This window comes from Ambystoma mexicanum, chromosome 9, assembly GCF_040938575.1.
Source record: "Ambystoma mexicanum isolate Mex_15411 chromosome 9, UKY_AmexF1_1, whole genome shotgun sequence".
NCBI classification, from domain to species: domain Eukaryota; kingdom Metazoa; phylum Chordata; class Amphibia; order Caudata; family Ambystomatidae; genus Ambystoma; species Ambystoma mexicanum.
Window position 1 is genome coordinate 640,290,731 of NC_090931.1, and position 20,862 is coordinate 640,311,592.

Consider the following 20,862-nt stretch of genomic DNA (forward strand, 5'->3'; position numbering starts at 1 on the left):
ATCAGTATATAATTTGTGTAATTATCCATGAACATCAAGTCTACACTATCCAGCCTGTTAAGCTTTGCATCCTCATGCACTGAACTCCTACCTCATCACAAAACCTATTAATTGAATCATTTTGCCATCTCTTGGCCTAGTCTGTGGCAGGATCAGTGCCACCTATACAACCCTTGTGTGATGAAACAACTACTGACCTGCAGAAGTACAGGGATATGTAGTTGCTTCTAAACTTCTTTCCATCCCTACACTATTACTAAACCTGCAGTGCTCCCAATCATAAAGGTGATGCAGACACATCCTGATCCCGTATCTCTCCTTCACTTCTTTTGCTAACATGGGTCAAGGGCAGGAAATACTCTTCAGCATGATCTTACAAAGAAGCATCCAAACAACAATAGTATTGTGAAAGTAAAGGAAGTGTCCAGTAAAGTCTCTATAAAAACATAGGTGACTTTTAAGTAAACTAAAAGGACAGGCAAACTATTAAAATGCTAACAACTCACCCCTGTCAAGAGATGCATAGAGAATGCAGACTTTGAAAGAAAAAGGCACCCTGTTTTTCAATACCAGTCTTGCAAAAAAGTCAAATAAGTTCAAGATTATACAGTTCATCCGAATTTGCTGGTATCTTCGTAGATTTATTGCCAGGATACCGGCAAATGGACCTACCGTTACTGGCGCCTGATAGCCTGGTATTACTGGCATGTTACAGGTGCTGGCAATAGTAGGTAAATCCCCATTCCGTAGAGCTCATAAGACTCCATGGGGGGGTTGCCGGCATTACCGGCACCAGTAGTACTGGTGCCGGTAATACTGTCTGTTTTTTGCCCGTGGGGGCCTGATTAACTCCAGCTCTTGGCTGCAGATAAATTAGTCAATCCCTACCGGAAAACTTACAGTTTGCCGGTCCGGAAAAGTGCTGGTATATGTTATTACCAGCACTTATTTCCTGGACTGACAAACCTGAAATAACCCTCTATGTCTTAAGGGCATAACATAGAGTCTTAAATGTCATTAGGGCCCATACAGCAAGTCCAGGGAGATGGAACCTTTTATATATAACGTATCTTCTTTCAGAGTCTCGACAGCGTTTAGCTGCTCGTCTGGGTGCTTTCCAGTACATTGTGCTAGGTTCGAGTTGGTGAGCAGGCTTGGCTAGGTGCAACAATGTCATGCGATCCTACAAGCGGTAGCAGATCCTGGCTCCAAGAAGCTTGGAACAGGCAGACAATGGTCGAGCCGGCAGAGCTTTAAGGCTCAGCTGGGTCTCAATGCGAATAAAGCTGGATCCAACAAAGTGGTGCAGTCAGACATGTGCAACAGCTTGGGGCTCGAAGAAGCTGTCCCAGACAGCAATCGGTTGTATACTAATTGACCTTTTCACAATTGACCTCGGGAGAATTGACCTCAGGAGAATTGACCTATTTTAAAAGGTCGATTAGGCCATATATGTGGGGGAAACCCCCCGCAACTCCCCACCCAATCGAAAACCCCCTGCAACCCTTCACCCAATGCCCTTATATTATTTATAATCCAAAACCAACCCAATACATATATGAAGTAACTAAAATATTATAACGGTCAATTGTGCAGAAGGTCAATTTGGACCACTATAATTAGGTCAATTGTGCAAAAGGTCAATTGTAAAAGGTCATTTTGGGTAATAGCGGATTTTAGGTCATTGAGGCTTCAAGTTGAGAGAGTGTTGAAGGCAGCTCCATTGGGTCTTTGCAGAGATTCTGAGCTAGAGGGAGCTTCATTTGGTTCTTGGCGTGCTGAGAGGTCCTTCACTTGGGTCCCTGAGGAAAGGTGTGTCTGTCTTCTGCCCTTGTCAGCAAGGAAGGTTGCCTGGGACACTTGCTCGTATGCCATTTCAGCAGGTAGAGTCCTGGGTACCAGGCTTTCACCAGTAGATGGGCTCCCCCGCCAACAAATCCCTTGAAATGGTCCCCAAAAGTGGTTAAGGAGAGGGTCTGCAGTGCACCCTCATTGGAAATCCTTGTCTTCACCCCAACGGATGGGAATCTGCAGAAACATATTGCCTCGGTAATACGAAAACATCTTACAATTAAAATGTCTTCCCCAGCCTCCTCCTAACCTAACTCTACCTGTGTACCCCTTTTGACCTTCACATCGCTCCCCTACTGTCAAAGGTTCCGCAGACCATCTCCTAATATATTTGTTCCCTTATTTCTTCCCATGGCACGCTTTGATTTCTGTGGTATTAGCTCCCTTTACCAGCAGTAATCCCCTGAGATTCCTGAGGAATGATGAAAATGAACTGAAAGAAAAGGCCTCTCTAGCCCTCTCCAGTGTGAAACTCACCATTTGGTCCTCTTTTACCCTCCCCACATCCTCCCTGATGTCAAACCTTCCCTCCTCCAAAAATTATTTTGAAAGCCATTCTTTTTATGTATATGTGGAATTATCACAGACATGGATTGCAGTTGGGGAGACAAAATGGCAGTTTTAATTTCTGAAAAGCCCTAGAGCTGCAAGGCACCATTGAGAGCCTTGGACTGGGCCTGGGCACCCCCTTCCCCATTCAATTTAAAAATAAATAAAATAAAAGCATAGATTTTTCCCAATCCACCAGAATTCACATATGGACTTCTGTGTGCTTACCTTGTTTCTTATTTGTCACAAATTGGTTCAGCGGTTTCGCTGTACACGTGTCTAAGGCATGTACCCTTTTAACCTGGGGGAAAATAAATAGACTCTGTCCAAAAACAGCTTTTTTCACACTTAATTACGTTGAAACCATAAAACGAATGTGGCCCAAATGTTCCATTTGGCAGGGGGAAGGGCAAGCAAAGCAATTGTTGCGTAAAATCTCGGTCAGATAAGTCAAAGGTCATTCGCAAGATAATGGTTACACAAGTCAATGGTTCATAGGTTTTACCTTGACTATAGTGTCAGTCTAGAAAAATGGATACCTCTACTGTGTGACCGCAAACGTATTTTGGTGGCGTGGGCCAACCGTCTCATGCACGATATGAGAGGATATAGGTTTTCGAGTTTGCCAATGAACGGCCATTTTGATGTAACAAGAATCGCCATTTTGTTTTCTAACCATTGCTCATTGCTTTCTGTTCTTATTGCTTCGCAGTATATTTTCTGCTTACACTGCTCGACTGTAAAACATTGTTGTCTGCACGTAAAAAGGACAAGGCCGCAGGGCTGTGAGGATAACAAGAGTTTGTTGAAACACAACGTAGGCAGCGCCAGGAAGAATGCCCGGCTCACTCCCGAATGTAGCCTTGAAGCAGAGCTGCAGGGCATTTAATCATTTCGCAGCTGCCAGCTAGTCTCGTTACATGGTAGAATATGTTAGAATAATACAGCTAAAGGCTTGAATTATGCTTTTCTTACGGCCCCCCTTTGCTGAGCCCCGTTAGAGCGTGTCGGCTCCCAGGACACAAATAGCACCTCATAGATAGCAAGGTCTGGAATGCAACTCTCCCCCCCGTATGTAGCTCGCTTCCAAGAACAGAAGCGCTGTGTTCTGTTCAACAACTGAAAGATGCCTCTGCACTCACAAATTGCAAATTGTTACTAGAATAGATGTTTGAAGGTGTCATAGTTGTCGAAAATGTCCATCATCACACCAAGTTCAAAGAAACCCAATAAAGGGGGGTGTTAAACATGTCATAGCTGATTGTTTGATATGCATTTTGTATATATGTAACTGATGTACGTAATTCACTCTCTTGCGTCCCTCGAGTTCTAGAGATACACGTCGCGGGGCATGAGACCAAGTTGGCCAACTGAGACTTTTGCTTTGCAATAAACCCTAGCTTTGGGAATACAACCTCGTGTCTGGCGTATCTATCGTGTGTGGGGACTCGCCTTGTTTCCATAGACGTTAGGGACCCCTAGGGGACCCTTTCAATAGGAGTGAAAAAGCAAAATGAAATGTAAAGCTTTGGCAAACATACGTGGGAAAATTGATTCCCTCATAAATTCAATAAACAATTCAACAAGTGCCAACACAAAGAAGTCGACAGCACACCAGATTGAAACCAAAATAGCTATCACAACTGTTATTTTCTAAATGGTAAATGTAGACGTGTTTTCTTTTTAAATAAATCAACCCATAGCAGCATTCCAACATTTCATTAGTGACTTGTACAGAGGCAAGAAGGAAAAATAAATGCATGAAGTGTAACTGTGTTTAAGTTCAAGCAAAAGATACTCCTGTAGTTTTCGCCTGTTCAAGACGTCTATATGGTGGACCAATTATCTGATGCAAGGGAAAACTAAAAAAATAGCTGAAAACCAAAACATTTCCATGATGTCCATATCAGACTGGCTGCATAGACTTGTGTGAGAAACCTGAGGTTATTCTCACTGCTATTCCTCCTGCATCCCCTTCTTAGGTGGCCAGGGGACGGCCACAGCTATTGGATCCAGAACCTGGTGGTGGACAAGTGAAGGGGGATCACCTGGATGGAGGGTCCTTGGGGATTGGGAGTGGGGTATCCACGGCCAAAACATGGTATCCCCCTTTTCCTACTGATGAAAAATCTACCCTTGCCACTCCCACTACCTCTTTAGGCTACTTCAAAACATCTCCCCTCATTTTCCCCACATGTAACATCTACTAGTACGGAGGCATGGTATTCCTCCTTTCCCAATTATCAGTCACCCTATTATCTATCAGCCAGGAATATTCCTGTTTCCCCCTCCCTATGTCAAACACATACTGATATGAGGAAGAGGCGTCATGAAGTAATGAAGATTACCTATGGTAAAGGTAACTATAGTACTGAGAGGAGGAAGATGACCAGAGAGGCATACTGCAGCACACTACCAGTATGTCCCTTTAATGAGGTCAGGCACAGTCAGGCTGATGACAACAACTATTCACACCTGCATTACATTGAAAACCGACCAAAGTTATAAAAGGTGGAGTTTTGCTACAGAAAAGGAACGAGCTGTGTGAGCAGAATGCCAGGACGTTGCAGCAGAGAAGCCCAGTGGTATCCGGTGGCGAATGGGACGCCGAGACACTGACCCATTGTTTGGTGAGGGTCAGAGCGTGGCGAGGGAGCCGTGTCTCCAAGGAGCTGGAATTGCGAACCCTCGAGGGTATGCTGAATCCTGTTGGCAGTGTGAAGCAAAGTGCTTGTTTTCCTGGGCGGGATCCAGACCCCAGGAATGTCTGAGGGGCAGGTGGTGAGACCCTGGCCTCAGCGCAAAGAGAAGCGGACATTGGAAGCAGCATCGTGCCGAACAGTGAGTTCCTAGCACTTTGAGAAACCGCATGTGAGACGGCAAGGGAGATAAGGGATATAAAGCGTGTGAGCGGCACGGAAAAGAAAGACAGTTTGAAAGTGTGTGAACAGCACAGGAAAGAAAGACAGTTGGAAAGCAGACGAGCTGCACAGAAAGCGACAAGCAATTGAAATGAAAGGATAACAGTTTGAAATAAAAGAGGAAGTCTGCAAGTGGCACGAAGGAGAAGGAAGTGAAAGGTCAAGCATGCAAGAGGCATGTGATAGTAACCAGTGAGTCGTACAAGTTTCACATGGAAGAAAACAGTGAAAGTGAAACATAAAAGAGGCACAGGCTAAGAAACAGTGTGAAAGTAAAGTGTGCAAGGAGCACAGAAGGAACGACGGGCTCCCGCGCCCTACAACAGAGGGCCCCTCGGCGGGGGCCCCCCTTAGTGATGATTCCCTCAGGAGGCCCGGCGGGAAGGGGAGTCGAGTGGGGGGGTGGGGGAGGCGTGGAGTCTGCATCCCCCACCCCGGGGGGGGGCGGGGCAGTGACGCCACTCGAGCGCGCGGGCCCGCGTGCCGCAGTCTGGGCGATATAAAAAAGCCCGGGAAACCCAGTTCGGCCTCTTCCGTGCCTACCAACAGCTGAAATTGCGTTGCTGTGGTGTCAGGCGAGGAGGTTTCCAGCGTCGTTCAGGATTGCGGTGTCCAGTCCAGTGGTGTCCAGTCCGGTGGTTCCTGTGTCGGGGGTTTGGCATTTCCAGTTCGAAGGACGGTCGGCGGCAGAAGGGAGAGACAGTAGGTAGGGGCCGAGGGAGACTCAAGAATTTGTATTGTGACGGCGGGGGGTGGGGCGCACGGTCGGGCCTAAGCTTGTGGGGGCCCAAGGTTCTGAGGCGGTGCTCGCGCACGCGGGTTAGTAGTGAAGGTTGATTGCACCGGTTCTCGTGCAAGGGATCTATCCATCTATCCTGATATTTGGTTTCTGTATGTTTCTTTTTGGCCGCCGCGAGGGCCAGGTACGATACTTAACGGGCAAGGGGGATTGCATCGGAGTAATGGTTGCGCTTCCATCTACAGTATGGGAGCCTGCGGGTTCAAGGTAGCTACCGGAGACAATGATTGATTTCAAACGTCACAATATGCCTGCCCCCCTGTTTTGGCCGGATGTTGAAATATGCCTCCCCTTTATTCGGTCCATGATTCCCATGAGCGCAAACACTATGATGGTATATGTGTGGTTTGTATTCATGTCCGCCGTGCATGCGCTTGTTGTTATTATGAGGCAGTCAAGTGGGAAAGCTTTTGTAGCCGTTTACGGGCATCATTTGGTTGTTAGGTTGCTGAGGCCCGAGAGCTAAGGCGTAGGGAATTTTGGCTCTAGTCCAGGCTGGCCATGTGGCGCAGCAGATAGAGCGCTTGCAGTTACAGTAAAGCAGAGCCGGCTAACGTAGGTTCGAGTCTCGGCCGGACCTTAAATATGTCTTTTTAATTTTGAGGCGTTTATCAAATATACATTGTGGGTGGAAATTGCCGGGGCTCGATCTCCGTGTATGTTTTGTCGATGGAGAGGTAATAATGGCCGCCGCGCCATGCGTTTGTTCTGTTTAAAAATGCAAGGTTCGTCCAAAGCGTCTCGCGCCCATGTAGGGCTTGTATCTTTCGGTAGTGTTGTTTGTTGTGGCCCGAGAGCTTAGGCCTTTAAAGGTTGGCTCCACCCGAGCCGGTCTGGTGGCACAGCGAATAGAGCGCTCGCATTTACAGGCTGAGCCTGCTAGCGCAGGTAGGGTATTAATAATAAGGTTTTCTTCTCCGGAGCTCCGGTTCGAGTCCCCGAGTTAATCGAAATATTTTCCCCCCAGCGCTAACAGTTGGGATCGCGCTGGTTCAAAGGGGCTGCAGTACAGGGTTAACTAACGTTCGCATATTCAATGTTTACAGGGAGGTAATTGCATTACTGCTCCGTGCGCTGGGAGGGCACTGTTAATATTATTATGTAATTAAAACACCAAATGTGGGTGCGTGGTGCATGATGAGGGAGGGGCGGGAGTTTGGAACGTGGGGTCCACGAAAGGCTGTGGGGGTTAGTGGATTGGTTTCCCAGGCATGGCCGACGGGGTTGGAGCACAAGTGGCTACGGGGCGTGCGGTGCTTTGGCCGCCACATGTCTGAACTTGGCGGACGGTGTTTTCGTTGTTGGAAGGTGGGTCAGAGTTAGGATATTGCGCATGGGCGCACAGTGAATACTGGCTATGGGTGGTGCGAAACCGTGCGCTAGTTTGCAGACTAAAAGGGGAATAGCATGGGATATAAGTGCGTTCCCGCAGGGTCCTGGGTGGCGTTTAATTCATTTTGCTACCACTAACGGCAAGGGAGTCGGAGAGGGGGCTGGGCTCGTTTCCAAGCTTTGTAACACCATTGGTTTGGGCTTGGGGTTGGCGGCGAGGTGGTTTTTATGTAATGTATGTAATGCTGCCCATGGTGGGGTCGGAAGGGGGCACTTGCAAATGGTTTGGTGGGTTGGTGGTATCGCGGGTGGGGTAAAGCTACTGGTTTGTCGAGCCTGGCCTAACTTGTTCGCTCAAGCGGCGATGGTGCGAGCGGTTATGAGTCGCCACATGTCGATACTGTTAAGGACGTTTTCCTTTGGTGGTAGTGTCGAGCTAGTAATATGCATCCTCTCATGCTTAACTTGTTGGTGGGGGTGGGTCGGTTGTGTGTGCTGCATTGGGGAGGTTGAGGATTGGGGCAGTGCTACTCGAGTATTGGCATGCTTAAAAGGGGGCAAGAAGGGTTGCCATACCAGGCTCTGCATGCCGTGTCACGTTGGAAGGCAGGATGGGGAGGGCAGGGGGCTAGGAAGGGAAACGGGGTAATCCCGACAGAGGGGCCAAAGAAGGAAGGGGAGCGGACGGGGCTTCAGGAGGATCACGGGGCACCAGTGTGGAACGATAATTGGTTCTTGCCGAGGGGGAGGGGGGGTTGCAATGTATTGAGTGTAGAATGATGGCCAGGCTGACTGACTGAGGCACTGTGGGGTCTGTATTAACCAATGCCGTTGGGTCCACGGTTACAAAGCCCACCATCGCCAAGGGGAGGCATATATGAAGCAGCACACCAATCGAGGCGACGCAACGCGTGTGATCCCGGCTGGTCTGCGCATAACATAGCTGCAGGCATATCTGAAGATTTTGCATCGATTGAGGATGCTTTGTTTGGAACGTTTATTACAATGACGATTTATGGATGCACTGTTTATAGAGGAAGGTGTGGGGGGCCACCGCAAACGAAACTTGGCGGCTTTAGGGGTAACAAACCCAGCTGAGGGACCAATGGTGATCGGAGTGCAGCTGCATATCACAGGCAATAGTTTGCCACAAAGTAATTTAAGTAGGTGCGCTGTTAATCGCTAAATGAGGGACCATCATCGGCTATTGGTAAGGTGCATTACCTAACATTCCCTGCTCTACCTCCTAAGGGCTCCCACCCTTACCTTCCCTCGCTGCTACAGGAGGCATGATTCATATACGCTAATTTTAATCTAGTATCACCCCTAGTTGGGGAAGGTGTCCAACGGCTCATTTAGGTCCCTGCGGCGGTGAGGCACGTCTTGCAAGCCAGTTGTCATCCCAAGTTGGGGAAAGTGTACAACGGCCCAGTTAGGTTCCTGCGGCTATGCATCCAAGCACAGAGCACCCAGGTTTTTGGAAGCAAAACGACACTAGCAACACAGGAGTAATCCGGGGGCCCTAATAGAAACTGCTGGGTTCTAGCACGTACCACTTAGTAGACGACCGCATGAAGGTGCAGCAACCACACTTCACTAGCGCAGTGGCCTAGAGCGCGGGCAAACCATGGCGAAGGTAGGGTGAGCAAGCCTGATCCCCCTCTCTCGCTTGCAGGAGAGGGGTGCTCCGGCGGGCGTGGGTAGGAGGGGCGAAGGGAGGGGGGGTTGTAACAGGGGCAGATGACGCGCACCCTGACAGGGGGTTAAAAGGAAGGGGGGTGTGGGTTAAAGGCAAGGCAGGTCAGGGGAATTGGGGAGGTACAAAAAAAAATATGCCCTGGGGGGGGGGTTATCAATAGTGTGGAGGGGCGGGGGCCGCCCAGTTTTGGGCAGCCAGGGCCAGAGCTGCGGGTGTGCCGGAAAAAAATAAAATAAAAAAAAAATAAAAAAAAAGGTCAGCGCACCGACAGGGCGGGGCCACCTAAAAGGGGCAAGGCAAAGGCGTTGCCGTTTTCCCAGAGCTCACCACAATTTCTTTCATCCTTCAGGTCATACAGGGGGTGAAGGTTTGTCTGCACCAGGCTGAATCCCAGCTGATAAAGGGACGGTTGTGGAACCAAACGTAATGGGGCCAGAAAGCAGTGCAAGGCTAGGCTGTCGGACGCAGCTAGGGCATAAGGTGGGGAGGGGGGGCGGAGGGTTCACTTTACCAGCACGATGTGACACCCTTATTGTTTCCCACAGGTCGCCATGTCCTACTCACAAGGTCCGGATATGGAAATAATCGCAGACACTCAATTGGACGAAGGGACAGTAGATGTGGAGACAGCCCTTTCGCCATCACAGGGGCAGACCATGAACGCCGAGGCCTGGGCAACATTCTCGGTGCTCGCAAAATCAGTAGGGTGGGAAGCGGCAATGATCAAGATGGGGGCCCCCCAGCCGGCGGGCGACACGATTACCACGCAAGCAGGGGTTTCAAGACCTTTTTGGAAATCACGGGGGACAGTGCCCATGATCACGGTGAAGCCAGGGTGCAACAATTCATACTATGGGCCAAGGGGAACAACAAGTCCAAATCATGGCTCGCAGGGCACTTATGCGCGGTCGCTTTCCACAGCCAGTTAGCAGGCCGCAGCGACCCGACCAAGGGCTTCCTAGTCGGGGCAGCTTTGAGAGGCTGGGACAGGGATGAGCCCCCCAGCAAGGATGACAGGCGACCTATCCATTTTGAACTGTTGAAAATGATGCTCACCCGGGTCAACCGAGTATGCTACTCCTCGTATGAGTGCACCCTGTTCAAGGCATGCTTCACGCTAGCATTCTTCGGAGCCCTGCGCCCCAGTGAATTGATCGCCCGCTCCAAGCACGATCAGGAATGCAAGGCATTGCAAAGGGGAGACATAAGCATCTCAGAGGGATCACTGAGGGTGAAGATAAGGAGATCCAAGACGGATCAGAGGGGCGTAGGAAGAAACCTGGTACTGGGATGTCTGGGGACAGGGGAATATTGCCCTGTCATGACCATGAGTGCATTTTTGGGGGCCAGGAAAGGGGGCCCAGGGTACTTGTTCATACATGAGGATGGCTCCCCCCTTACGCAATTCCAATTCAGGAAGGTTATGGCTTCGGTCCTAGCTGACATCAAGGGGATCAATGGGCACTACACGCTCCACTTGTTCCGAATAGGGGCGGCCGCGACAGCATTCCAGGAAGGGATGGGTGGGGAGAACATAAAGAGAATTGGGAGGTGGGATTCGGACAAGTACAAACTCTACATAAGGCCTGAATGGGTATAAGGGCAGAGGGCCTTAGGGGGGAGGGGATGGGGAAAGGCGGCCAAAGAAGCCAGGGGATGTGCAAGGAATGGGACAACTCACCAACCCGCAACATTAATTTCTCCACAGATCGCAAAATGGTGTGGGTCATCGGACACTCATTCGTGGCCCGGGCAGCAAGGGGCGCGGAGAAGGAGTACAATGATTTACATATGGGTTTTGTGCGGACCCGAATTTGTTTGTTAGCGAAAGGAGGGATGAGATGGGACGAGTTGTGGGGGTGCTGGATGATGGCCGGGGGCGCCATGGCCGCCCTGACATAACAGTGATCCACTTGGGGGGAAACGACCTGGTGGCAAGGTGGAGAAGGGGGCTATTGGCGGGGATGAGGGCCGGACTCACTCAGATGGGGAACAGCTTCCGGGGCACGGCATTGGCATGGTCAGAGATTGTACCAAGGCAGGCTTGGAGGGGGGCGCATTCGCAAAGGGGTGTCGAGGAATCTAGGAAAAAACTGAATGCAAAAATAGGAAAATTCCTGATCAGCAGGGGCCTGCGCTGGGTCAAACATGCCTTGATTAGTTTGAAAACTCCGGGTTGCTTTGGGAATGATAAAGTTCACTTATCTGAGGTGGGGGTAAAGGTGATGGTGGCTAACTGGAAGGATGCTTTGGAAGGGTTGGGTTGCAAATAAACCGCTATTTAGGCACTACCAACTAAAAAAGGCCGTAAATTGGCCCAAAACACCCCCTCCCTAAAGGGGGGGGGCCTCCGCTAAGGATGCGGAACGGAACGGTCAAGGAAAGACCTCATTTCGGCACGCCGCTGCCAGGTCAGTTGGCCCTCCTGCAATGGAGTACGGAACAAGAACAAGCAAACCGGAATCAAGCCGGCAGGGAAGGCCGCAGCACACTTCATCACGCCACTGGTTTAATCCGGAGGGCCAGCTTGTCTGTTGTGAACGGAACGATTGGGGGTAAAAGGTACAGCGAGGGAGTTATGACAGGGGATGGGGTGTCACAGGCGACCAGGTGCATGAGGGGGAACTCACTGCGGCCGGTGACCCGCTGTGAGTCATGGCTGAGACACCGGTTGCAGCGACAGGTCTCTGGCAGACAAGCCCGGCGGATGTTACCTGGTGTTCCCGTTAGAAAGCACTGGCGGATACCACAAGGGGAACTGCGCAGCCATTAGTTTATTAAGAACGGCGCCCAGGAGTATTAGACTCAGGGGAGGCCCATGTTAATGGGGAGGGATAGGGGCTTGGAAGACCTTCCAACTCCAAAAGTGGGCGGGGGAAATGGGAAGTGCATCGTGGGAAACTAAAAATGGAGAGCAACAGTGAAGTCAGCTAAGGGGGAGGGGGATCGAAAGATTTCACAGTAAACGGGGCTACGGCAAGTAGTTTGGAAACTGAGGGGAAGGGGGGGTTTCAAGAGATGGGGGGCACTCGTGAGAGGCAGCTCCAGCTGAGCTAAAAGAAACACTGGGGAGGGGGGCCATGGACTGCGGGGGGTAGGGGCCAGTAGGAGCAGGGGGGATAGTTGGGGAGGACCCCTCTTTAGCGAAAGGCAGGAAAAGACGATGGGGATAAGAAGGTGGTTGAGCTCGGGGAGGTTGATAGCGCGGGACGGATGGGGCTCTCGTGAACAGGAGGGTGCTATGGGGAAGAAGGGCCGGAGGGGAGGGGACAATCAAGGCGGGGAGAGCTAGGGCAGCCCAGGGTCTGGGCGGAAGGGGGAGGGGGGCTCCCTAGCAGGACGGGCTAAGGGAAGACCTTTCCGGGGGAGAGAAGTTAACAAGATCAACAAACCTACCAGGGAAAAGGGGTTTGGAATCCAGGGGCAAGGGAGCAGCAAAAGGGGAAAGGAGACCGGAACGCATCCTTTAGAAGGAGCCGAAGCGGAAAGAAAAGTAAAGTAATACATGGTATAAAAAATTGCACGTAAATAGGGAGGGGGAAAGTGAAGTGAAAAGTCAAATGTAAATGTGAAATGTATAATGTGAAATGGCCAAAGGGTAGAGAGGGACTGCTGAGGAAGGGACTGGGCGCCTGGGTCGGGTCCTTCCAGGACCCGAAGGGGCGGGGGGGAAAGTTGCATTGTCTCAGCGCAGAATCCTGAGTTAAAACGGAACACCTGTAAGCTAACTCCTGACTTTATGAATGTAATAAAGTTTGCCGTGGCAAAATTTTCTCCCACTCATCCAACTGGTCATGCCTCTCATTTGGGACGTAAGGAGGTGGGGCTCCGTGGGAGGTGGCTAGCCATGAAGGAGTGTGGGAGTCTGAATGGGTGACAGGGGGTGGGGGGGCAGTTGGGCACAAAATGGATGCCGCCGGCCCACCCCGCTGAGGGTGTCGGCGCTACGACGGGCTCCCGCGCCCTACAACAGAGGGCCCCTCGGCGGGGGCCCCCCTTAGTGACGATTCCCTCAGGAGGCCCGGCGGGAAGGGGAGTCGAGTGGGGGGGTGGGGGAGGCGTGGAGTCTGCATCCCCCACCCCGGGGGGGCGGGGCAGTGACGCCACTCAAGCGCGCGGGCCCGCGCGCCGCAGTCTGGGCGATATAAAAAAGCCTGGGAAACCCAGTTCGGCCTCTTCCGTGCCTACCAACAGCTGAAATTGCCCTCCCGCCCACCCTTGCATGATGTAATAAATTATGTTGTTTTTCTTGCAGACAAGCCCGGCGGATGTTACCTGGTGTTCCCGTTAGAAAGCACTGGCGGATACCACAAGGGGAACTGCGCAGCCATTAGTTTATTAAGAACGGCGCCCAGGAGTATTAGACTCAGGGGAGGCCCATGTTAATGGGGAGGGATAGGGGGCTTGGAAGACCTTCCAACTCCAAAAGTGGGCGGGGGAAATGGGAAGTGCATCGTGGGAAACTAAAAATGGAGGGCAACAGTGAAGTCAGCTAAGGGGGGGGGAATCGAAAGATTTCACAGTAAACGGGCTACGGCAAGTAGTTTGCAAACTGGGGGGAAGGGGGGGGTTTCAAGAGATGGGGGCACTCGTGAGAGGCAGCTCCAGCTGAGCTAAAAGAAACACTGGGGAGGGGGGGCCATGGACTGCGGGGGGTAGGAGCAGGAGGGATAGTTGGGGAGGACCCCTCTTTAGCGAAAGGCAGGAAAAGACGATGGGGATAAGAAGGTGGTTGAGCTCGGGGGGGGTTGATAGGGCGGGACGGATGGGGCTCTCGTGAACAGGAGGGTGCTATGGGGAAGAGGGGCCGGAGGGGAGGGGACAATCAAGGCGGGGAGAGCTAGGGCAGCCCAGGGTCTGGGCGGAAGGGGGAGGGGGGCTCCTTAGCAGGACGGGCTAAGGGAAGACCTTTCCAGGGGAGAGAAGTTAACAAGATCAACAAACCTACCAGGGAAAAGGGGTTTGGAATCCAGGGGCAAGGGAGCAGCAAAAGGGGAAAGGAGACCGGAACGCATCCTTTAGAAGGAGCCGAAGCGGAAAGAAAAGTAAAGTAATACATGGTATAAAAAATTGCACGTAAATAGGGAGGGGGAAAGTGAAGTGAAAAGTCAAATGTAAATGTGAAATGTATAATGTGAAATGGCCAAAGGGTAGAGAGGGACTGCTGAGGAAGGGACTGGGCGCCTGGATCGGGTCCTTCCAGGACCCGAAGGGGCGGGGGGGAAAGTTGCATTGTCTCAGCGCAGAATCCTGAGTTAAAACGGAACACCTGTAAGCTAACTCCTGACTTTATGAATGTAATAAAGTTTGCCGTGGCAAAATTTTCTCCCACTCATCCAACTGGTCATGCCTCTCATTTGGGACGTAAGGAGGTTGGGCTCCGTGGGAGGTGGTTAGCCATGAAGGAGTGTGGGAGTCTGAATGGGTCACAGGGGGTGGGGCGGGCAGTTGGGCACAAAATGGATGCCGCAGGCCCATCCCGCTTAGGGTGTCGGCGCTAAGCAAAGGACAGTGTTCGAGAGGCATAGGAAAAGCAATATTAGGAATGTGAATGCAAAGAAAGAAGACCGTGAAACTAAGTATCAGAGTGGTCGCGCGTAGGAGAATGTAAAGCTATGCATTCTCGAAAGTCTCTGATATACATCAGTGTTGAAAGAAGAATAAAGACAAAGCCATTTATGAGAAGATGGAAAAGGGGGAGCTACACTGAGTAGTCAAGTGGGAGCAAAATCCCCAGTGTTTAAAAAGACTGTTTGAATCCAAGGAAGACAGTTGTATCTTGGAAAAGTGAATCCTGAGAATCTGAACTTTTGTGTTTTGTGAAACTTTAAAACCAGAGAGGCCTAGGCTTGGGGAAGGGATCCCTGAGAGGCCTAAAGTAACTGTGCGCTTTAGGAAGCTTGGGGAAGGGAGCCCCAAAAGAATCAGCAGACTTGTGTAAAATTATAGAGCCAAAGGGGCTTAAGCTTGGGGAAGGGAACCCTGAGAGGCCCAAAACAAACTGTAAGTTTTGAGAAGCTTGGGAAGAGAACCCCCAAGAGAAATACAAACGTTTGTGAATGGATTTGGTTTGAAACAAAAGAACAGTGCCTTGAAGATTTTAGGGCACTTTTTGAGTTGAATTACTTTGACCAGGGAACTGTTGTGAAGTGATTTGCTTTGAAGCCAATGGACTAGTGCCTTGAAGATTCCAATGGCACTTTTTGAGTTGAACTATTTAGAACTGGCATAGCTAAACCTGACGAAAAGGCAACCTGAATCCGGCCTTATTTTATACTTCTTTTTGCAACACTCTTTTTCTTTTAGAGAAAACCTGCACAATATTTTGTTTCAAGTGTGAGGGCAAGCATAGGTTTGACACAGACATACTTTATTTTGGGACTTATGGACATCGACCATGCTTTGAAACATCAGTTGCGGCAAAACCCCAAATATATATAGGGCACGATAGGCATTACACCAACCTTAAGTCTTAAGATTTTTTTAACTATTATCTCTGTATCTGTGACTTCTCTTGACGCCATGCCTGCCTCACACTTGTCACCTGTACCTGTACTACCTCGTCTGTATATTCTTGTAAATTATTGTACAGCAATGTAACCAAGCTGAAAATATCCTTGTTGCATCTGCGCCCTGATACCCTTGGGTCTGGTGCGCATTACAAATGAATAAACAAACCACATGCATTAGGAACCAGCCCTCCCTCAGGTGATCAGCCACCTTATGTAGCACGAAAATCAAATCAACGAGTCTGACAGCTTGTTTGCGGCCTAATTGTATGTAAGCAGCAGCTTGACATACAACTTGGAGGCTTGAGCGCGAGATCTACATGCTGCACATTTGTTCTTTGAACATATTCATAGAAAGCGTTTCCTTCGAGTGATTTTCATTAGTTTGGGCTATTAGGTGTTGTTTGCGTCACCTATAAGCCAAAACTATTGCATTAGAGTACAGATAGGGAGACATGGCATATGAGGAGGGAGACACAGCTTGTAGGTGTTTTTTGGTTATTTGCCCAACCATTGACTGCCCATGGCCCTGTTAATCCTATGGTCAATCCCACTCAGTTCCTGCCCATCCCAAAAACACCTCTTAATGGGAACTATTTGAGCTCACTTTAATCAAGCCTTACCATCAAACTTTGCACTCAATGTGCCTGCCAGTGTTTTTTCAAAGCAGTCTTCTGAAAGTTAATGACTTAAATGGAGTTTTAAACCAGCTGGTATAATAAACATTTCTTAACCAGGTCTGCCTTCAGCCACTTGATATATCTGAACTATGAGTGTCCTTCAATGAGGTACTGTTCAATGAAGTACTGTTAAAAACAAGCAATATCAAAGCCAACAGTTTTGGCTTGTGTGTAAGTATTAGGCATTTGCCAGACAGTACTATTAGATTCCCCGGTACTCACCCCATTTTACACCTGCTACCATTAATTGCCAGTTTATACCACACTATAGTGCTTGCTGAGTGCCATTGCCATACCAACAGAAAAGCCCAAACTGTTGGCATTGTTAATGCTTGTTTTGAAAATACATCTGGAAACCTGAAAGGGAGCTGGGGGCAGGAGAATGTAGTATGGTGTCCTTCAAAGCCATTTAGGATAACCCCCTCTGAAAAATTGTTTTACGTCAGAATTATGCTGTGTTGTTGTCTCAGGCTACTAACACTGCTGACAAACAAACACATAAGGACATTGATCATGTGCAAGGTTTATGTAGGCTTGAGAGCACACTGTGGGGGGTCAGAAATGCGAAACGGACACAAAGATAATGTTTTCTCAAGGTTTGCCATTTATTAAATGAAAATGGATGGGATGAACGCCTATCTTTCCCTGTCCTAACAAGGAGGTCCCTGCCTAGCAAACTAATACTAAAGAAACATGACCGAGTGTCCAAAAAGTCTCTGTGCCTCACACTATTACATACAACAAAATTATACAAGGAATGTATGGCTCATTTTAATTCAACCGAACAATTCATCAATTCAAACTTAAAGGTTTTTTTTAAAGCACTCCTTGTGACCAGGGTTGGGTTTCCTTCCCCTGGATCAATTCAGAAATATTTTGAGCACAGTTCTGATTCAACAAAGTTCTGTTCAAGGTAACACAAAAAGTCTGTTCCATCCACTGTGTCTTTTCCCTTTATCACGACAAATATCGGTTCTTCAAGTGTTTGTTCACAATTCAAAATAACTGGTATTTTCCACAATATCCTTCTTGGAAAAGTAAGTGTCTTTCTTTCATAACACAAGTTCAAAACCAAAGCAATTGCTCTTTTCAGAATGTTTAACAATTGTTAGCATGTCACACCTTCTTCGAATAAACTACTTAGGATAGCACAGCAACTACCCTTGGTTATGCCACAGCTTGTCAAACACATGATAAGGTTAATTACGTTCTTTGATTCAACAAAGGTCTTTCCAACACACCTTTTTGTCACAAACGTACTTCTTAAACTAATCTTCTTTCCTGGTATACTCACCTGCCAGGAAGAAATCTCCTACAGCTACAATCAAACATGATGGCAATATTGATTCCAAAATTCTACACACCATTCTCTCTTGGAAGGAGGGTTGAACAATAACTGCCTAATCTTATAGTCTCTTGACTCTGGATAATGTTGTAGAAAAGCAGGTGAATGCTTTCTCACTAGTTCCCACCCCCTCAACACCGACATATTGGAACAGCAGAAAAAGAGCTATGGCTGGGACCCCTTGTGTAATCCCATTACTGCATTGAGTGTATGAAAGACGTTATGCACTCAAGCAGCCATATAGAATGTACCCTCACACTGAATATGTGGAAGGATGCCGCATGGAAGGATGTCAGCACGCACCAATGGACATCATGGAGCGTTAAGTGGAATCTGACGAGGGCAGACTGATGTCATAAAGAAGATACATGAACCTATGCTGAAACAATATGAAAATGCTTAAGAGTGATGCTGTAACTGAAGCACCAAGAGAAATATGTACCTAAGGCTCTTCACATGTGCCTCAGAAGTCAAAGACAAGGGCTATTCATTAGAGCCTCGGGCAAAGATAGCGGTGTGCTCACACTCCCTCAAATGTTCCAGGACAGTGAGCAGGCTACAAGGTCAACTACAGACAGAATACTTTAGCTTATGGCCGGCCGATGAGGGATGATGGATTAATTGGGAGAACGGGGAGTAATCTGATGCAATTCAAACCACCAAGGTTTCGTTTCGCGTACGTGCTGCTAAAGAGCCGAAAATCCAAGGTTGGGATAGTATGTCAACCAATCAGTGGGACAAAGGGGCAACCTAACATACAGTGTTGCATAGGACAATCTGCTGATATTTTGTCCGCTATACTCGGTGCTATACGTATTTAGAGGTAGTGCAAAGCGTGACCTACAGATATGTGGCAGCCAATGATGTATTCATTCTTATATGTTCTATAAGTAGATATGTTCCCCTAACCAATTCCTCCCTCCGATAGGTGTTATGATTTGCCACGTAGGATGGTGTCATAGATGACGCATATTCGGGTACAAGACCTCTCTGTAATCAAGTTTGTGTGCAAGTGTGCATTCATCAATCCGATGCCTGTCATTTCCCCCTGCTTTATTAAATGAGAATAAAGTAGTACTTTGCTATGTTCCTCGAGTCTGTCTGTTTTTTTTGGTTTTAGATCTTCAAGGTGCTATACCACATTTTGGTAGCGGTGCGGATGGTTGCAGTTTAATCGACCTAGGTCCAGACACCCGGATGCATGGCTGCTCCTGCCCGAAGACCACAGAGCTTCCTGTGGCGATCGACGCACAGAGACACATGCAAGAATATACGGTTGGCAGGTCCCCCTTTGATGAATTCCTGTCCAGTCCCTGCAGGTGCCCCGTGGACGGAAGGCGAACTGGTTGGTTGAGGGAGAGTCGATGATTAGGGACTCTAGCTGAGTCACGGATGTAAGAAGAGCAGCAAAGATGGCAAAAATAGGCGGAGGGATTGTGTTGTAAATGAAACATACAAAAGAAATGGGATATTTTGGGAGATTATAAAAAGAAGAAGTAGATATCTCGATTTCTGGTTCCAAAGGGGGGCAGAAGATTACGCACTAGAGTAAAGACTCCAAATAGGGGTGTTAAGGATTCCTGAGGCAGGGCCCGCAGAAGATTGAGTATCAAACTCCAAAATGGTGTAAAGTTAGGAAGAGATACATTTACTAAAAATTGTAAAGGAAGGCGTACGCAGTAAAATTGAAAAAGTGCACGTGTGGGGTTATAAATGTCAATATATAAAGCTTTTGTTGTGTCTAGACTAATACATATAAAACGATAGTAAAAAATTAAGGAGATTGGTGAACATTTGGACAAAGAGATTGACGTCAATAAGAAGGGTAACAATTAAAAGGAAATTAATATATAAATAGATTATTAAAATACTAAAAATAAAAGAGCAAGATAACACAATTTGATAGAAAGTGTAAACTAAAGAGCAAACCGAACATTGGTGTATAGATTTTTTTTTTTAAAGTAGTAAAAATATTTTTGGTATTATAAGCAGTGATTGATGGTGCCTGCGCCAATTGATCGGTGTGGTATAGTTGATAAAATAACAAATCTAATAAAAGGACGGGTAAGTATTGACATGGACATTCCTCTTTTACATCTGTACAGGACATTGCCAAGATAAACAGCGAAGATAAGGAAATATCATTCGGAATGGGTCCAAGGCATGACTAATAAAACACTCATGTTGTGGCCTCAGGAGGGTTCGCTGTCAAAAATCATATTGCAGCATATGACAACATATTTGCATGCCACATATAAGGGAAAAGAAGTTACAGCAAAGGTTGGCCATTTTAGAACTATGGAAAATGTACGAGAGTAAGAATCCACTCCCTCTCGGCTGGATTTCCTTTATCAGCATAAAGGGGAAGGAAAAAATGCCTTCGGCTTCCCTTTCCCCTCTTGAAGATAAGAGCACAGACATAGCGGAGAAGGGATTTTATCCTTTAAAGGAATTAAAAGCAGCAGCAGGGTTTGTTAATCCAACATATGCACCCCTTATTGCAGCAAGGAAAATGCGGAAGCAAGCAAAAGTAGAGAACACAAAGATACATCAACACATGATAAAAGCAAACCGTGTGATGAGAGAAAGGATAGATGGATGGAGAAAGAGGAAGAAGCAAGGAAACAGAAATAAATAAAGGATAAAGCTAAGGGAATTACAATAACGCAGAATGAATGGATGGGAGGACAAATATTACTTAATTTGGATGATAAGGGCATTGATGTATTCGAGAAAGAGGAAAGAGAAGAGTGGCAAAAGAAAGACAAGAGGAAAGAACATACAAAGAAGAGAGGGATAATGAATGCAAGCAAAGGGAATAACAAAGAGGATATAGGGCAAGCAAAGAAAAGGAGAGATTAGAAGAGAAGAAACAAGAAGCGATAGAAGCCCAAAGAATGAAAATACAAAGTTTGCAAAGAAGGGCGAAAGGAAGATGAATTGAGGGAGATGAGAAGAGAAGAAGAAATGAACAGACGATGGGGATTAGAAGATGACAAGATAAAATATCTGTCATAAGAGCATAGTACCGATTGATGCTCAAAAACAATTGGAGGAAGAGAGGGCCACTGCAGCCCCGCAGGGAGCTGAAGGGAATGCCGAGATCAGCATGGGCCAATGAGCAGGATATAGAAGATATAGTGCTAAGACTTGGGAATGTATACAGGCAAATATGGG

The 20,862-nt window shown here is 48.1% G+C and overlaps 1 protein-coding gene across 1 annotated transcript in view; it reads left to right on the plus strand.

The window, feature by feature from the left end:
- The window catches only part of LOC138488409 (serine racemase-like), a 227,582-nt gene that overhangs the window by 170,788 nt on the left and 35,932 nt on the right, over window positions 1–20,862 (plus strand). The gene's annotated exons all lie outside the window — the stretch shown is intronic.